The following is a 15,266-nucleotide window of genomic DNA, read 5'->3' as shown; positions in this document are numbered from 1 at the left end:
ACTCAACGAAATCAAGTGATTCAAGAACAAAAATCATACTTCTCGACGAGACGAAAAAAATGGTACCTTTTTTTATGGCTAACTCGCCTTGGTTTGGCCGGACAACGGCTCGAAATTGGCTGTCTTGGTCTCAAGTTAGCCACTTTCGAGCCGTTTTCCGGCCAAACCACGACGAGTTAGCAGTAAAAAAAAAAAGGCACCATTATCTTCGTCTCGTCGAGAAGTATGATTTTCATTTTTAAATCACTTGATTTCGTTGAGTATTGAAGAAGTTATGAACGTTTAAAATTTACCCAGTTTTCAGCAAGTTTTCCAGTTTTCCCTCAGACCAGTCAACTTTGAGGCCATTTTCCGACCATCTTCGGCAACCATTGGGCTTTCAAATAGATGTAATCTTATTCTACACTTTCCTACCTTCATTTTGATATATTATGGGTCAAATTTGGTTAAGAAACGATTGAGTTACAAAACTTTAAAAATTGCCCAAACTTCCGGCCAAGAGCTTCGGGACACTTAACAAAATTTTTAACGGAATGACGAAAATGATGGATGGTGGACAATCTCAGGGACCACTTCTATTGATTTGAAATCTCAGGGATCAAAGTGATGTGTTATACAAATCTCAGGGACCATTTTCGCGATTTAGCCTTTTTTTGACATGTGGACTCCTCTTACATAGACCTGGCATTCGTGTCGTGTTTTCCGTGTTCGTGTCATTTTTGTGTAATACCTGATATCTTAACGGGTTGTGTCGTGTAACACCCGTTAAAATAAACGGGTAAAATAACCCAACCCGAAATCGACCCGATAATATTAACAGATAATATGACCCAACCCGTTACTCGTTAAGGAAAATATATTTTAAACTAATAAATAATCAAATGAAAAACATAATACTAAATAAGTATATACATACCATATTGTCACATCTAAAACATAAAATAGCATTTTTATTTTAAGTATATATTTACATACCCAAAATAAGAGCATAATAAAAAAACATTAGAACATTATAAAATATCAAATATTCAAAAGATTTGCAAAATCAAGGACATTGGAACATTAGAACATTGGAACCTTGCACATTTTCTTCCGCACATCCGATTCTTTCACAAGATGGACACATAGTGAGGGTGGTTGTTGGCATATGCATGTACAAAGGTTGGTTTAATCTGTTAGTGTTTCACAGAACTTCTTCAAGAACTCACAGTCTACCTCAGTTTGCTTAAGCTTTGTCCTACTATATCCTAATTGTTGTTTGGTATGAATTTATGAATAGGTTGTGGCATTTCTTCCAGCCATGGATATCATGGCTGAGCAATTTCCTGGAGCCTTCTCTGGGTATTCTCTACAAGTACTTCACTTTTCCCTTATAATTTGTTACTGATGCTAAATATATTATAAGAGAAAGTCTAATTATTTGATAAAAATGATCATTTTCAGTATAATATTGACATTCAAATGAAAAGAATGAGAAAATGCCTTGGGTGAAGAATGAAATCCAAATAACAATTAGCTCAAGAACTACAGTCCAATTCAAATTGAAAACCCACAATAGAATTACATACCTCCCAATAGATTAAACTACATACATCCCAATCCATCCCAGATAACAATTAGCACAAGAAATAATGCAAAATTTGGGAAGGACTAGATTTAGATTTGGCAGGTTTAAGCATAAATTAACGTCAGAGGTTTAGATTTGGCAGGTTTAAGCATCAATTAACACAAAACCTTAACAAAAACTAGAACAAAAAAAACCCAAATCTGAAAACGCAGTTCTTGATCCGAATTCCAATTTAATTCAAAATTGCCTACTCATATTGAAATCCAAATCCCAATCCCAATGGAGCCAATCCCAGCTTTTCAATTTTTGGAGAAGTAGACTTACGGTAGCAGTGTCGTCGGCGGCTGTGGTGTTGCCGAAGAGGAGAGGGTTACGGGAGTGGGGAGACGGATTAGGGCTTTTGTTTTGAACAAATGGTAAAATTGGAAAATAATGGAATAGAGAAGGGGTTTTTTCGTCCAAAAAAGTTATAATAATATAAGTGAAATAGAATCCAATCATACATATTTACTCTCATTTATCTTACAACTGTTATTTAAGTAAAAGTATTTAATAGTTTTTTAATTAATGTAGATGTGTAAAAAAATATAGAAAAAATATATAAACGCTCGTAATGACAAGTTTTACAACTTTCGTGAATAGCTTAACTTGAAATTCGTCACTCCAATCATATAAATCATAGATCAAAATTTAACCGTTGATTGTTGTTTACATTTACGCTTCATTTTTCTCATCAAATTTTGTTTTTTTTTTAATTTCAGATTTTCTTTTTTGAAAACATGATCTATTAGAGGATGCAGGAAGATGAACAGTTTGGATCGTTGATATTACGTTCGGTGTTTTACGGTTAGTGAAAATATTGCTTAATGTTTATAAAGTTTTTACAAACTATATGACATCAACTCATATTTTAGTTAACCATAAATATTGAAAAGTGATATCAAAGATCTGAACCGTTCATCTTCTTACATCCGCCAAATGATCATGTTTTCAAAAAACAAAGAAAATTTTAAAAATGAAATTCAGTAAAAAGAATAAAGCTAGATGACAATTAACGGTATAAATGTAGGGTTTATGGGTTATAGTGTTGGATTTCGAAGCTGATCCCTTCATGAAAGTTGTAAAGTTTGTCATTATGATTGGTTGTATATTTTTTTTTACATTACACTTCTACAATAATTATTATTAATTTTGCCCTCGAATAAAAAACATTATTCATGAGGGTTTGGAGGATTTTAAAAATCTAAAGGATAATGTAAGTGTAACCATTATCTGCTCGTGGAGGAATAATGATAAATCACGAGTGTTTATATATTTTTTCACATTTTTTATACTTGTATGTATGTCTTCTTAGTTCTTGCCTATGCAAATACTATACTAGTTGATTTTAATTTTGGACAACAACATGTTAAGTAAAATTTATCCTAGTAATGATAATAAGGAACTCTCATAATAAAAATAAATAATGACAAAAACTTTTTTTTTTTACTTATATAGAATAATAATACAAAACTATATATTTAATATAGAATATATTGTATATATTAATATGGCTATTGTATTTTATAATAAATCTTTTAGTAATTAAACTTTAAAATTATCAAAATATTTTTTTTCTTAACGGGTCGAAACAGGTTACTCACGTGTGTACCCGTTATTAACGGGTTCTTAGCGGGTCACCCGATAATGATCCGATTAGTTATGTTGACCCGAAACTCGTTATTTTCGTGTCGTGTCACCGTGTTGTATCAGAAACTATAGGGTCTACTCTTACGCATTCATCTGAAAATAAATGTTTAAAAAGGTGAGTGGTGTTGATGCACAAAACCGGAGGGTCTTGGAACAATATAAATCCGACCGTGAATCTGCAAGAAAGTAAATAACACAAGATGTATCGTGGTTCACCCTAATGTTTAGGCTACGTCCACATTGTTGTTGATATTGTTTCACTTTGAATGGTGAATATACAAGAAGGCTAGAGGCAGTGTGCTCTCTAGCCTATTTTCTCCCTTCCCATGGCCTAAATCTTGACCTCCCCTAATGAGGAGAGTGATGGGTCCTTTTATAGAATAAGGGCTCCTCACTTATTACATATTTGCCCCTTCATTTATCAGATAATTACATTTGAGTCCCTCGAGTATTTATACGAGATCTAAATACGGAGGCCTTAAGTATGGTACAAACAGTAGGCCCCCAAGTCTTCAGTCAAGAGAGTCTTTTGGCTGGAGACTTGAAATTCAGTCCATGTGTGAGCCGAAGTAACTAGATGTCGTCTAGAACTGAATACTCGATATAAGGCGGTGCTCAATGTGAAATGATGCTCAACTAGAAGTAGCACATGTTGCGAGGCTGCTCGGCTTGTGGCTTATGTTGCATTGGTTGGCTCGGCATGTGGCGTTGAAGGTGAGAGAGTCCCTTTTATAGAATAAGGGCTTGCTCCTCAATACATAAGTGATGAGTTAGGAGTGATGCTCGCGGCGAGACGGTTGCTCAGCAGGCGGCAATGCTCTCTAATGATGGTGAGGAAGTCCCTTTTATAGAATAAGGGCTCGCTCCTCAATACATAAGTGATGGGTTAGGAGTGATGCTGGTGGCGAGGCAGTTGCTCAGCTGGCGGCGATGCTCTCTAATGAAGGTAAAGGAGTCCCTTTTATAAAATAAGGGTTCGCTCCTCAATACATGAATAATGGGTGCTCTCTAATAAAAGTGAGGGAGTCCCTTTTATAGAATAAGGGTTCGCTCCTCAATACATAAATGATGGTCTAAGTCCCCCAAGTATTTTTCATGAGACCCAGTTGCGGAAGCCCAATATATGGTACATAGTGTAGTGCTCCAAGTCTTCAGTCAATAGAGTCTGTTGGCTGGAGACTTCAAATTCAATCCATGTATGGGCCGAAGTGGCGGTTGTTCGGAGGCTGTCTTTGTATACCATGCACTGAAGCTTTGTGGTGAAGCTTTGAAAGTGAAGCTTTAAAGCTAGAGCTTTGTAAATGAAGATTTTGAAGTCGGAGCTTTGTAAATGAAGCTTTCGAAGCTGGAACTCTGTAAATGAAGCTTTCGAAGCTGATTGACATAAGTGATGCTCATGAATGTTTATGTTGATTAACATGAGTGATGCTCATGGATGTTGACATGAGTGATGCTCATGAATGTTTATGTATGATTGACATGAGTGATGCTCATGAATGTTTATGTATAATTGACATGAGTGATCCTCATGTATAATTTTGGAGTACTGGACGTACTTTTGATCACCTAGTTGGTGATAATAGCGGCATGCTGCCGAATAATTTTGGAGTACTGGACGTACTTTTGATCACCTGGTTGGTGATAATAGCGGCAGGGTGCCGAATAAATTTGGAGTATTGGACATACTTTTGATCACCTGTTTGGTGATAATAGCGGCAGGTTGCCGAATAATTTTGGAGTACTGGACGTACTTTTGATCACCTGGTTGGTGATAATAGCGGCAGGGTGCCGAATAATTTTGAAGTACTGGACGTACTTTTGATCACCTGGTTGGTGATAATAGTGGCAGGGTGCCTAATAAATTTGGAGTACTGGACGTACTTTTGATCACCTAGTGGGTGATAATAGCGGCAGGGTGCATAATAATTTTGGAGTACTTGACGTACTTTTGATCACCTGGTTAGTAATAAGCAAGTGGGTGTCCGGTCAGACAAGAGATCACTATGAGCATATGGCTTATCAGTCTATAAGTTGGTAGACTTCTTTAATCAGCAACAATGTTGATCAGTGGATCTAGTTGCTCAATAATTCCTTACAATAAATGACATTATAAGTACGACCGTATAATGAATAAATCAAAATGATAAAGTTTGTCAAGGAAAAATATTGTATTATGTGCCTTATGTGAATAAATGATTTATTTTGTTGTGTGATAAATGACATGTTGCATAAATCAACAATATATTAGGTATTGCCGAAATGTGTGTGTGTATATATATAATCATGAATAAATGATTTATTCAATTGTTTGATAAATGACATGCTGCATAAATCAATAATATATTAGGTATTGCCTAAATATGTGTGTATATATATATAATCATGAATAAATGATTTATTCAATTGTTTGATAAATCACATGTTATATAAATCAATAACGTGGTAGTAATCATATGATATCAGAAATTATATTATTTAATCATAAGTCATCATGATATAAAAATAATAAAATTATTATTTTATAATTAGTCAGCATGACACAAATAAAATAATAAGATATTAAATAAACAATGATATTGAGAAAACATAATGATGTTTGCTGAAAAGGAAAAGTAAAGCTTTCTTTATTTTTTTTCCTTTTGTCAGATGGCAGACGGAATAATGATAGAATTAATAATAGGATGATTATAAGACAACTTATCGTTTTAGAGTGGGCATCTTTTGGTCCAACAGAAAGTGGGATGGGGGACCTTGGTGCAGTGTAGTGGTGCACTGTAAAGTATCAAGTTTTGGGTCATTTGCCAGCTCCAACAAGACTTGGTGTCGGCACCTCTTGTTGTGCAAGCTCAAGTGGTACCTTTAAAGTTTTTTCAATCAAGTATTTGACAACTGCCCCTTTGTTCTGTTCCGTGGCTTTTTTCAGAAAAATAGGCATGGGGTCATGCACAAAGCCCTGGCATGCCATCGCAGGGCCACAGAGCTCCATAGTTGTTGCCAAAGAGTTCGTTCTTTTCTAACTTCTCATAAGCATTAGCTTTGAGGGGGATCTACCCGTATATGGCCTCGCCGGTGGCGGCGCTGAGCCAAAAGGGCCAGCCGGCGGAGACTTGCTCAGCCTCTAAAGAAGAACGACTTGAAAAACCTAATCTGAAGCTAAAGGCACCACTTTTCCCGCCATTGTGACTATTATGGATGTGATAAGACCAGCTTTATGATGATTGTCTGTAAATGAAGCCGGGGGACTACTTTATGATGATCTGTTATAACCATCATATTGCAAGTGATGTACCACTTGCCCCCGTTACTATGCATGCTATTGATCGTCTGCAAATCCAAATCCCCAGTGTTACACACCCGGCGGACCGGGACAGTCTCTGACTCCTTCATGACGAAAGTTATCACAGCAGCATAAAACTGATTCGCAACCGCCTTGGCCATCCTGCGAAACTTCTACTTCATCACAAACTTATGCAACATAGTAGCAGGCTTGTTCTGCTTCTTGGTCTTACTTGTCGCCAGCAACACAGATTGATCTTTGCCCGCACCCTGAATGGTCACGGTTTTCTTGTTTGCCAACCCAGAATGCTTGTAGGAGTGGAGATTGAGGAGGTTGTTGGGCTCCTTGGTGAACCGTACGCCGGCGTGACTCCTCCTGAACTCCTTCACCAAAAAAGAGTTGTTCTTCTTCATTATCTCCCATATCAGTTGCCCTAGAACCGTCGCCATATCCGAGATTTTGATTCAGCTGCTTAGATTAGGGATTTAGGGTTTACGGAAAAGAGAGGATAAGCGGGGGTTTATCATTCGATGAGCCTACGAGCGTCTTCGGGGGAGAGCTTGGGGGCGGAGGTAGGATCCGTGTCCAGAACAACGCCGTTCTCGTCCATCTTTCGCTTCTTGGTTGAGTCCATTGGCAGAAGAGCAAGGTTAAACCCTAACCCTTGGGAAGAGAAACAGAGAGTCTAGAGAGAGAGAGCGAGTTGGGATTTTTATGTTTACTAGCAGAGAGAGGCCAGGCTCTTCCTGTATGTGGTCATGTGGAATGTAGAGGTAGAAGTGTCAGAGTTTGGGGTTTGGTTTTCTTGGTTTTTGCAGATTCACGGTGGAGTGTGGTGAGATTTCACGGTGGTGAGATGAAAAAATGAAAGAGAACCGACATAACTTTTCGTATCGTTTCCCACAGACGGTGCCAAATGTTAATGCACAAAACCGGAGGGTCTTGGAACAACGTAAATCCGATCGTGAATCTGTAAGAAAGTAAAGAATACAAGATATATCGTGGTTCACCCAAATGTTTGGGCTACGTCCACACTGATGTTGATATTGTTTCACTTTGAATGGTGAATATACAAGAAGGCTAAAGACAATGTGCTCTCTAGCCTATTTTCTCCCTCCCATGGCCTAAATCTTGACCTCCCCTAATGAGGAGAGTGAGCAGTCATTTTATAGAATAATGGCTCCTCCCTTATTACATATTTGCTCCTTCATTTATCAGATAATTACATTTAAATCCTCTGAGTATTTATATGAGATCTAAATACGAATGCCCTAAGTATGGTACAAACAAGTGGGTAGGGCACGAAGAAGAGAGTAAATGGGAAAGGTAGCTAGCATTCCTATAAACCACATTATGAACGGTTTCAAATTTGGAAATAGTATTTACAAACGCTTGCTGTCACAATGAAAGCACCATTCCTTACATTAAGAACTTCAAACTTCATCGGTGACTAATCTAACATAATTCATTTAAAAAAAAAAAAAACAACAACAACAACAACGAAGCAACAAAGGTTTGAAACAGGACAGCCAAATAGGCGATTTTACATTCTTTTACAATTACATTAGCCTTGGAAACCCTATATATGCCGGTGTTAAGACAAAAAGACCAAAAAGAAACCATCAGCGAACAATCAATAATTCATGAATGCAAATTGCCCCGAATGCGAGAAGCAAGTCTTTGCACATATTGACCATCAAAAGAAGTATCAATTTCCTTAATCTTCGACAGAAAGTCCTTGGCTTCTTTATATTTTTTCGCTTTACAATAACCATCCACCGCAATCTTGTAGCTTAGCTCATTTGGCCTGCAATTGTTCTGAGTCATATAGCTAATCACTTCATCTATTTCTGATAACATTCCCAGCCCTGCATAGCCTGTGATGAAAGTATTGTAGGTGAAAATACATGGTCGAAACCCTCTAGTTGTCATCTCAGAGAGAATTCTTATGGCCTCCTGCATGTACCCTTGCCTGCAAAACCCTTTGATGACTGTGTTATAAGAGACGAGGTCTGGTTTCCCACCAGATTTTTGTATGGCCATGAGGATTTCTTCTGCTTTCCAACACTCTCCCTTTCTGGTGTACATGTCCATCAAGCTATTGTAAGTTACGAGATCTGGCTGAAGGCCGTTTTCATGAATCATGTACAGCATGTCATTGGCCCGATCATACATGTTTCTAGCAAAAATTGAAAGCATAGCGTTGAATACAACCAAGTCAGGTTTGTATCCGTTGTTTTGCAATTGATGGAATGCCCTCCCCATGCCGTCCAGTGCTCTGCACTTGAAATTCGCAAGAATAAGAGTTCTCAAAAGAATCCAACTGGGGAAAATATGATAGCCATAAATTTCTCTCTCAATACTCTCGATCCCCTTGACATTCCCTCCTTTGGCATGACAGTTGATCATCAATGAATATGATGTTTCATTAGGCTTGAAGCCCTTATTTCTCATGTCTAGCATAACAGCTTCTGCTGCTCTCCAGTCCCCTATCCGAGCCAGAGCATTTAGAAGTGCATTGTAAGTTGTAACGCATGAAGTAAATCCTGCTTTGATCATCTCATCGTACATCTGTGCAGCGTCTATTTCTGATCCACACCGTCCATATGCACTGATTAAGGTATTGAATGTGTCTGTCTGGCTCAAAACCACAATTCTTCATTTCTCGAAATACCTGGTTCACATACTTGTGCCTACCCTTATCACCACACATGGCAAGCATTGTGTTCCATGTAATATGGTTGGGGGCACATCCACTTGACTTCATTTCACAATGTAACTTTATCATCTCCTCGGGCAGTGACTTCTTTCCCAGCATTCCGAGAACAGCATTGAATGTGCAAACATTAGGAACACAACCTGTCGCCTTCATATGATTGAACAACCTTAGAGCCTCTTCCTCCTTTCTAGCTTTACCATATACATTTATCACAGTTGTGTATGTAACAGCATTTGGCATTGTTCCTTTTTGGGTCATCGTTTCTATGACAGATGCACCTTCCTCAAAGAATCCTGCCCTCACATAAGCTGCCACAAGCTCATTGTAAGTAACAGCATCAGGTGGGCAATTATTATCCTCCATTTCTTTTAATATGCTCAAGGCCTCCGTAAATACCCCTGCCTTGTCAAAAACTTGTAACAAAGCATTATAGGTAACATTTCCAGGTACATAGCCTTGTGACTTTAACCCGACAAAGAACTCATTTGCCTCGTTCAACAAACCCTCTCGCCCACAAGCAGATATCACCGTACTACAAGTAAACTCATCAAATTCCAATCCCTTCCTCCTCATCTCATCCAAGAGTCCTAAAATCTTATCCCAAGATCGACCCATCTTCCCATATACATCAAGCATGACATTGTAAGTCACCAAAGTTGGTGACATACCATTTTCCATCATTTTGTCAAACAAGTCAATTGCACTTTCGTACTTACCACTACGAGAGTGCGCATGAAGGATAGTCGTGTAAGCTCGGACATCCAGCGAGTATTCTTCTATGGGAATTACATCGAACAGCTTCGATGCAATAGCATGCTGCGACTCTCTCCCAAGAATTCTAACCATTAGTTCAATCATCTGGTTATTTAATTTCAAATTTTCAGAGCTTAAGTTGGACAGAATCCATTCAAACAACAAAAGGGCTCTTTCCCAATTGCCAGAAAGATCTAATGCTTTCAACAAATTAAATCAACTTCAAATAACTCAAACTTCACAGAACCAAAGAAATCATCCAAACCGTGCAAAGGCTGCTCTACAATGGAATCGAACATCAACTTACCCTTTATAGTAACAAAATCAAGAACCCCATCTCCCGATTCCACCAGCTCTCGATCGTCCTCAAAATTTGGGGCCAAAACTGAGGTGGGTTTCTTCATTTGATGCTGTTTGGAGGTCGAATCCACCGAAATTTGAAGAGAAAGGAGACTGCCATTGGTTTAGTGAGGTGGGTTTAAAGGCTTGAGCTTGTGGGGAGTGTTGGGAGGCGAGGAGAGGCTCAGAAGGTGCTGCAGGAGAGAGTCTATAGGAAACGGCGGAGCTCGCGACTGAGGAGGCGGTGGCAGCGTCGTTGAGTTGAATTTCACAGGAGGGTTTGGCTGCGTTGGTCTGTTTGCTGGGATGGGATATACAGGTCGAGATGGAAAGAGAGTACCTTCCATTGTTCCAGAGAAATGGGATATCTGGGTTTTGTTACAGTGGAGGAGATGAAGCTACATGGGTGTGGAGTTGAAGACCGGCCAGAGGAGATTGGATTTGGATAAGAGGAGAGATGAGGAGAGCATTTCTGTGTGGGTTTTGATAGACTCCATATATAATTATAGTCATCTTTTAAGTTTATAATAATGAGTAAATAGTAGTAATGATTTTTAACTCTAATTAAATTAGAGTAATAATTCTTTAACTAAAAATTCATTATCATTGGTCTCTCAACTTATCAAAATGTGTAGCTATAATCATTTTCGTCAAAATTTTGTCAAAATAAGTTATGTTGGAATATCCATTTATATAATTAGGGTCCCTCAACTCATCAAAGTGTGTAATTATGGTCATTTTCGTCAACTACATCAAAAATTTTGTCAAAACAAATTATGTTGGAAGAACCATTGCTACAATTGGGTTAAAGTTAAGGGACAATTTCTCTAGTTAAATTAAAGTTGATGGACCAATGGTAATGAATTTTTAGTTGAGGGACCATAGTTGCGCATTTTGTTGAGTTGAGGGACCAATAATAATGAATTTTTAGTTGAGGAACATTGATTTTAATTAGTCTCGAGCCCGAATAAGTTTTTGGAAGGATTAACTATAAAGACAAAATAAATGGTAAAATAAATAGTATCAATATTGACTTTTTAGTATAAAAATGTGGTTTTTCGTTAAAGTTAACAGTACCGGGAGCTTTTCGTTAAAGTTCCTAATTTTAAAAGGGTTTTTAGACCTAAGTTCAAAAATATAGGTTATTTTTTATACTAGATTCAATTATTGATAGGAGCACATTTATGCGACTTAGTTGGCTTGTTCTTGTGCATTTATGTCGTGTTTCCTTAGTTATTTTAATGTTTAAAGTCATTTTCGTATGTTTTCAGATTTTATGGACAAAGTATGCAAGAATATGCATTTTGGAGGCCTTTGGAGCATGTTTCGGGCTTGGAATGGATAGCAAATGCATGGGCCAAGTGGATGGACGAATTTGAGAACTAAAGAGGCCAAGAATATGAAGAATTATGGTCCAAAAGATGAAGAAAACAACCTAAAAATCTGTCACCCCAACTTGCATTCCTTGCCATGCAAACCACATAGAATTCCTTTTGGATTCCATGCCATGCTTGATCACTCTTGTCCCCTACATAATTTCTAATTTCATGCTTCAATTCATTTAATTATTACACTCAATTGCTTGATACCTCTTGTTCCCTTCACTCATTAGATTTTAGACAACATTTACATCCATTGCATGCACCAATTGATGCTCCATCATTCACATTTGGAATCCAATGCCATGTGCAACACATGTTGTTGCACCTTTGACCCATTTGTTGACACATTTCACCTCCCTTTCCATCTCTATGCAATGTACACAATCATTCATGCTCCCTAGCTACAACACCACTCCATTTTACCCTTCACACTTTGCATCATTACTTCATTTTCACCCTTGGACCATTGCACACCACACACACAAATTGCCATGCATTTCATCCTTAACCTAACCTGATTTTCTAAGGTTTTTGGGGCCTATAAATACATGTTTACACCCCTTGGCCAAAGGACAATCCCCCATATTTATCATTTTATCACAAAAATTTGTCCATACACACCCTAGGAAGCAAAACACCCAAAAAACACCATTCTAATGCCTAGAAAACATAACAGCCACTCCACCTTCTTCCACCCTCTTTGCCTAGTTCTCCACCACCCTCCAACCATCAAACACTCCTCCACACTCACCCTAAACCCTTCCATACCATTCCCCATCCATTCTACATCATAAAACTACCCAAAATCTGTCCATAACCCAATCTGCCGCAAGCAAGGGAAAGGAGGAATCTTGGATGCACTTGCTACCAAGTTGGAGCATTTTAGGTGTTTTCTTTCCTTTGATTTTAATGTCTAATTTTATGTATCTTTGCTTTGTAAGTATGAGGAACTAAACCCCTCTTAGTTAGGGGGTGATTCGAAACTATGTTCATACTTGCAATATGATTTGATTACATCCAGTTGTGATTCATAAGTTGTGAATTCAATTTACTTATCCGTTCATATAAAAACTAATTTATGTATGTTGGTTAAGAGTGCATGCTTAATTTTCATGCATGAATTTGACGCTAGAATATAAGGGAGTTTCACCTAATCGTTATAAACTTATATTCACAAGTAGTGAAGGTTGCTAGTCACAATCACGTTAAGTAAACTCTTGGCATAAGTTTCATGCAAACCATAGTAACGAGTGCCTCGTCAATGCTTATGTTTTTCATAGAACTTAATGATTCTTGCTTGTATCTCTATTATGCAATTCATGTAGGGAACTTGTAGGGAATGTTTTGGGTTGTCGTATGCAATCATCCAACCTAATAACTTGTGGAAAAAATTGAGGGTTAATTAGTGCAATTCACGGTTAATTTGGGGCGTTGAGTATTCATAGCTTATCGAAAAGCAACTGGAAATCGTTTTGTATGCAAGTGTGACATATGTGGAGAAGAACCTCCTAGCTAATCTTCCATCCATAAGTTTCATTCAAATTCACTTACAATCTGTTTTGTTTTCAAATTCATTAAAACCAAAATCTCCCTTTTACTTTATTGTTTCAAAGTGTTTAATTTCTGTTTTGGTTGTGTGTTAGAGTGTTTTGATTCACCCAAATTTGTCTAAGAATTTGTTTACTTTGTTCTTGTCTTAATTTAATTATTTTCGTCGAAAATCAACCCCATCTTATTTCTTTGAGTCATATTAATTAGAACTTGTCTTAGATTATGTTTTTAAGTGTTTTAGTTCATTAGAAAACCAAAATTTGTCCAAGTTTGTGTGAGAGTCCCAAAATTGCCCAGATTGTGTTCTTAAGGTAGTTTTGAGTGTTTAGGGGCTGTTTTGAGTCTTTTGGTTTGTTTTAGTGTTTTAAAGTATAGTTTTGCATTCTTTGAGTCTAGTTAGTGTTTTAAACTTTGTTTTTACGTTTTCAAGTCAGTTTCCAAGTGATTTAGCAATCCCTCCTAATCCCCGGCCTAGAATGATCCCTACTTACATACTTTACTACAATTGATAAAAAGAGGGTTTAATTTGTGTGTTTAGTTATTTTACGCATCAATTATCTAATTATATATATATATATATATATATAATCAACTTTGTCATTTTTAAAAAGTTTAAATTCAAACTTTTGTTATAAAGGTAGTTTATAAAAAGAAAAAAAAAAATGAAATACAATTAATCTGTGTTACATGTAGACTATGCACAGAAACCTAGTGCATAGGTAAATAAAAAATACAAGCCACTTGGTATTGTGGTCTAGTTATATTCTTCTTCATTTGTAAGTGAGAAATTTTAGATTTGATTCTCACCAAAGACGAATTAGAACCACATTATTGCTAGCCAATTGTGAGGCTGGTTTGATATTGCTATGTTTTGAAAAAAAACTGCTTCTGTTGTTGCTAGCCAAACTGATTCTCACAAAAAAAAACTGCTTCTGTTTTGAAAAAAAACTGCTTCTGTTTTGAAAAAAAACTGCTTCTGGTTTGTCATTTTTGCCGCTTCACGTTTTCAGCTTTTTTTTCACCCAAAATTGTGAAAATAAGCTGTTTTTAAGTGTTTACCAAATACCTTTTTGAGTTCAACTTTTTTTATACCCACTTTTTATAAAAGCACCTCAGTATCAAACCAGTACTTAGCCAACTCTCCCACCCTTTAGAGCAGTTCCACCGTGGGCTATTGCCCGGTTGACTGGCGTTGGAACAGGGCCAGATAGCCCGAGCGACTTGGTCTAGCGTGTGCTGGCGATGGAGCCCGAGCGGGCCCGATGGAGAGGCCCGACACAGGTTGCTAGCCTGAGAGCCCGAAGGCAACGTAATGCAAGGCTGACGTCGCCCATACGTCATCCACTTTTTATATATTTTTTTCTATAAGGCGCGTGGGCTTCAAGCGCGCGTTGGCGCACGTCGTCCGACATGATTTCAGAAGCTGGGGCCTGCGGTGCACTCTGAAAATGTTACCGTTGGAAGGCCATGTGGCTTCCCCTTGTCATTTGGATTTCAACGACAACAATTTGTGGACAGTTGGATTTCCAACAGTAACAAAAATTTAAAAACCTTATTTAATTTCAGTCGTTGGAACTGAGATCAACGGTCCACGTTATTCGCTTTTATAAATTTAAAAAGAAAAAGAAAAAACAATTTATAAATTCTGAAATATTACCGTTGTGCCACATTGTGACAACCCGTCCCTAAAATTTCGTTTTTTTTAAATTTATTTTAATCGAGGGAATTGACAAAAATGTCTAGAGGCAAAGATTTTGATTTTTGTTGACCATCGTCTAGAGGAATGTATGACTTATTCTTTTGTCGTATTTAAGTAGTATTCGTTGGTGCGAACGCATAGGCGAAAAGCGTTTGCGAGTTCGGATTATAACGATATAGTTACGAACGTTTGAAGTTGGTTATTTAAAGTTAGTTAATTGGATAAAAGGTAGAAAAAAGGTAGAAGCCCAATCAGAAATCAGGAGAGAAGAATAAAAAAAAAAAAAAAGG

The 15,266-nt window shown here is 37.4% G+C and overlaps 1 pseudogene; it reads right to left on the bottom strand.

The window, feature by feature from the left end:
* Positions 1 to 7,884: 7,884 nt before the first annotated feature.
* On the bottom strand, positions 7,885 to 10,828 carry LOC126597260 (pentatricopeptide repeat-containing protein At2g18940, chloroplastic-like; annotated as a pseudogene).
* Between the last annotated feature and the right edge of the window lie 4,438 nt (positions 10,829 to 15,266).

Source organism: Malus sylvestris, chromosome 13, assembly GCF_916048215.2.
Source record: "Malus sylvestris chromosome 13, drMalSylv7.2, whole genome shotgun sequence".
Classification (NCBI taxonomy): Eukaryota; Viridiplantae; Streptophyta; class Magnoliopsida; order Rosales; family Rosaceae; genus Malus; species Malus sylvestris.
This window is presented reverse-complemented; position numbering and strand designations above follow the sequence as displayed.